General features: G+C 41.7%; 1 pseudogene across 1 annotated transcript in view; it reads left to right on the top strand.

Moving 5' to 3' along the window:
- Positions 1-2,838, top strand: part of LOC311225105 (dystrobrevin beta-like) — a 107,375-nt pseudogene extending 104,537 nt beyond the window's left edge. The window contains exon 15 of the transcript in view: positions 2,817-2,838. The product of the transcript in view is annotated as a dystrobrevin beta-like (transcript). The remainder of the gene's footprint in view (positions 1-2,816) is intronic.
- The last annotated feature ends 2,281 nt before the right edge of the window (positions 2,839-5,119 follow it).

The raw sequence follows: 5,119 nt of genomic DNA, 5'->3' as shown, positions 1-5,119 counted from the left end.
CCTGGTCGTGAACCTCTTCGTCGTTCAGGCCGCGGCCGCTTGTGTCTCGAGTTTAAGAGAAAGAACAAGCGATGGAAACTGACATGGCGTCCGTTTTTTTCCTTTTCCAGTGAACGTGGTGTGGGAGCGGCTCCAGGACGTCGGTGCGATCTGTCGAGCTCACGAGGGAGTGATTACACGTGACGCCGCGTCTCGGGGGCCGAATGTCGCGCGGTCCCAAACGAAAAAACCAAACTGTGCTTAATTTGTACCGGACTGGAGAACGGTTGAGATTTGTACATTTAAAGGAACACGCCGACGTTTTGGGAAAATAAGCTTACCGTCTTCTCCAGAGAGAGACAAGAAGATAGATACCTGTTTCCTCTCTGTGTGTTCAGTAGAAAGCTATCTGGCTGCACGTTAGCCTAGCTTAGCACAATGAATGGAAGTGGACAGTGCCGGTTAGCCTTAGGCATTGTCCGACTAACACCTCCCCCGAAGCCTAACCGGCACTGTCCGCTTCCATTCATCCATAAATCCATTCAAATCAAATCAAATCATTCATTGTGCTAAGCTAGGCTAACGTGCAGCCAGATAGCTTTCTACTGAACGCACAGAGAGGAGACTGGTATCCATCTTCTTGTCTCTCTCTGGAGAAGACGGTAAGCTAATCTCCCAAAATGTTGGCGTGTTCCTTTAAACGCGGTCTTATAAATAAATGCAGCTACGAAGAAGGATTCACTGCAGCGCCGTGAAGCGCAAACTCCTCGCCGTGACCGACACTGTTGAAAGGTCCGTTCAATTCAAATCCAAAAATAATTTAAACGCTGGAGGTGGAAATATTATTATTATTATTATTATTATTATTATTATTATTATTATTATTATTATTATTATTATTATTATTTTTTTTTTTTTTTTTTTTTTACAAACGTGAATTATGGTCTTCCCCCTCCGTCTTGGCCACGCGTATAGGAATGCAATGTCAAAACATTCAACTTTTCTTTTCTCTTTTGAGTTTGTGCCAATAGATGTTCTGTAAAGTGCTGTACAAAGTGAACCATTCTGCAGATAAGATGCTCCATCAGCCTTTATGTAGGAATGTCTAGTCTGTGACCTTGTTGATCATTTTTATTTATTGTAGGGGGGGTGGGGGGGGGGGGGGGGGGGCAGGCAGAGGTGAAAGTGGTCGACTTAATCTCCAGCCTTTTACATTTGTGCCAAAATGTTTGCAGAACTTTGTGTGTCCTACGGAATTTATATATCACAGTGTATCGGCATTAAGTACGTGGTCGTTGCCCACGGTTACCACAGAATGCCCGACGACGTCCACATCCCAACGCTCTGGAACCCGGGGAGATATCACACCGGTATCCCATGGCAACAGCTATGGCTATATGGCTATAATAGATAGTTAATAATAACACATTCCAAAATCCACCGGTTGGTCACCGGTGTTCATGTCGGGCCAATCAAGGAACTCATAAGAGAAGGAAGGGTCATGGCGTCAGAACACCAACGTTCTACGCTCTGCTTTGGTGCCAGACTGTGGTGCCAGATCTATCGAGGCCTGTGTTAAAAATAATAAATATACTATCTGAGGAAAATGGAAATGTACCGATCAACCGATATATCAAACGTTAGCTAGTTTTACAACAAGGCAACACATTGTAGATGATTGTGACGCCCGAGGTGATCTGTTTAAATGACATAAACAAGAGACGGCTGATCCCAGGCCGAACTGACACGGTGACCTGATGACCCTTCCTTCTTTTATAATTTCCTCTGGGGGCCAATGAGGAGGCTTCGACCCTATCCGACCAACCGAGGGGGGGGGGGGGGGGGGGGTCATACTGATAGATGACAGCCAATCATAAAGCATAAAGCGGTACAATCATTGTGATCCTTTTATCGTTTGGCAAGAGAGAGACAATGTGCAAGATAACAACCTCGACGCAGCTCCTTGGTGTCATTGATCTGTGTGTGTGTTACGTACGCTTCGGCTTTTTACAAGACACATTTGTTGCTCATGTTGATTTTTGCAAGCATATAGTTTTATGTCACACGGCCATCGTCTTTTGTAAATAAATAAATAAATGAAAAATTGTGAGATATATTAAAAAAAAGGTTTAAAATCTTGCTCGCTTGTTGTTCATGTCATTATTTTAGATTAGATTAGATTGAAATGTATTGGCATTATGCAGCACAATTGCATATTCTGCACCCAGTTTAATAAACCTGTACATTGTTATGTCACTGTTGCACTTTACTGTTATCTAACACTCTGGTTGGTCGCCAAACTTCTTTTCGTTGTACTGTACTTGTGCTGTGTGATGACACTTGACATACATTTGCATCTAATCGAATCTAATATAAAAAGTACAGAACAACGAAAAGAGGTTTGGCCTCCAACCAGAGTGCAAATGTAACATTAAAGTGCAATAGTAATATACAATGTACAGGTGATTAAACGGAGTAAAGAATATATTAATTAATACCACTAATGTGTGTGGTGCTAATCAGATGTGTGTACAGAGTTGTGGCATTTATATGTACAGTGATACAGGCGTGTGTTTTAATTAACCAATGATGTCGGGTAGGAGGGGATCACTCTTGTTGCCGGGCAGATGTTTTGGAATAAAAAGATGGCCCGAGAGTCTCGTGGGAAACTGACGTGAGTGACTCGCCGAACGGTGGTCGTAGCAACCGCCTCGAGGCCCCGCCCACTTCCTGAGCCCCGCTATAACTGAAACCGCCACCTGGGGAGAGAAGAATAGACCACGCGCTCTCTGCTGGCGTCTACTGCTTCCTCTGTGTGCACACTTCCTGTCACACAGGAGCGTTGGCACCGGCGGCTAGAAACGAGGCCTCTTTCGCTCCTTCATCGCAGACGGATCTGAACCGATAACGTAAACGTGACCCTTTTGTCTTGACGCTGGGGGGCCACTTAGAGTAGAGCCAAGGAGGCGAGACGAGAAAGACTAAACGAGGTCGAGACGATGTATATCCACAACCACTTCCTGTGGACGACACACGTTAATGTCCCCGTGGGCCGGACACGTCTTCTTTAAACGAGTCGAGAAGAAACATCACAATAAATCAAGAACAAAACAAAAACACCATAAAGTCCAAAAAACATTTAAAATGAATGCAACACTCCCAGACCAGACAGACCCCACGCGAAGGTAAGGAAACACCACAGCCAATGTGGAGGAGAGAAACCTTAGAAGGGCCGTTCGAGGCGGGATCTCCCTTCTTAGATGTCGGTGATAGTAGTGTTGCAGACTAACAGGCGAAACAGACACTCACTAGTCTGTAGTTTATATCTAGAGACCTCTGACACTCACTAGTCTATAGTTTATATCTAGAGACCTCTGACACTAGTCTGTAGTTTATATCTAGAGACCTCTGACACTAGTCTGTAGTTTATATCTAGAGACCTCTGACACTAGTCTATAGTTTATATCTAGAGACCTCTGACACTAGTCTATAGTTTATATCTAGAGACCGCTGACACTCACTAGTCTATAGTTTATATCTAGAGACCTCTGACACTAGTCTATAGTTTATATCTAGAGACCTCTGACACTAGTCTATAGTTTATATCTAGAGACCTCTGACACTAGTCTATAGTTTATATCTAGAGACCTCTGACACTAGTCTATAGTTTATATCTAGAGACCGCTGACACTAGTCTATAGTTTATATCTAGAGACCTCTGACACTAGTCTATAGTTTATATCTAGAGACCTCTGACACTAGTCTATAGTTTATATCTAGAGACCTCTGACACTAGTCTAGTTTATATCTAGAGACCGCTGACACTAGTCTATAGTTTATATCTAGAGACCTCTGACACTAGTCTATAGTTTATATCTAGAGACCTCTGACACTAGTCTATAGTTTATATCTAGAGACCTCTGACACTAGTCTATAGTTTATATCTAGAGACCTCTGACACTAGTCTATAGTTTATATCTAGAGACCTCTGACACTAGTCTATAGTTTATATCTAGAGACCGCTGACACTAGTCTATAGTTTATATCTAGAGACCTCTGACACTAGTCTCTAGTTTATATCTAGAGACCTCTGACACTAGTCTATAGTTTATATCTAGAGACCTCTGACACTAGTCTATAGTTTATATCTAGAGACCTCTGACACTAGTCTATAGTTTATATCTAGAGACCTCTGACACTAGTCTATAGTTTATATCTAGAGACCGCTGACACTAGTCTATAGTTTATATCTAGAGACCTCTGACACTAGTCTATAGTTTATATCTAGAGACCTCTGACACTAGTCTATAGTTTATATCTAGAGACCTCTGACACTAGTCTCTAGTTTATATCTAGAGACCGCTGACACTAGTCTATAGTTTATATCTAGAGACCGCTGACACTAGTCTATAGTTTATATCTAGAGACCTCTGACACTAGTCTATAGTTTATATCTAGAGACCGCTGACACTAGTCTATAGTTTATATCTAGAGACCTCTGACACTAGTCTATAGTTTATATCTAGAGACCTCTGACACTAGTCTATAGTTTATATCTAGAGACCTCTGACACTAGTCTATAGTTTATATCTAGAGACCTCTGACACTAGTCTCTAGTTTATATCTAGAGACCTCTGACACTAGTCTATAGTTTATATCTAGAGACCTCTGACACTAGTCTATAGTTTATATCTAGAGACCTCTGACACTAGTCTATAGTTTATATCTAGAGACCTCTGACACTAGTCTATAGTTTATATCTAGAGACCTCTGACACTAGTCTATAGTTTATATCTAGAGACCTCTGACACTAGTCTCTAGTTTATATCTAGAGACCTCTGACACTAGTCTCTAGTTTATATCTAGAGACCTCTGACACTAGTCTCTAGTTTATATCTAGAGACCTCTGACACTAGTCTATAGTTTATATCTAGAGACGCTGACACTAGTCTATAGTTTATATCTAGAGACCTCTGACACTAGTCTATAGTTTATATCTAGAGACCGCTGACACTAGTCTCTAGTTTATATCTAGAGACCGCTGACACTAGTCTCTAGTTTATATCTAGAGACCTCTGACACTAGTCTATAGTTTATATCTAGAGACCTCTGACACTAGTCTATAGTTTATATCTAGAGA

Source organism: Notolepis coatsorum (assembly GCF_963971535.1).
Source record: "Notolepis coatsorum genome assembly, chromosome: 3".
Taxonomy (NCBI): Eukaryota; Metazoa; Chordata; class Actinopteri; order Aulopiformes; family Paralepididae; genus Notolepis; species Notolepis coatsorum.
This window is presented reverse-complemented; position numbering and strand designations above follow the sequence as displayed.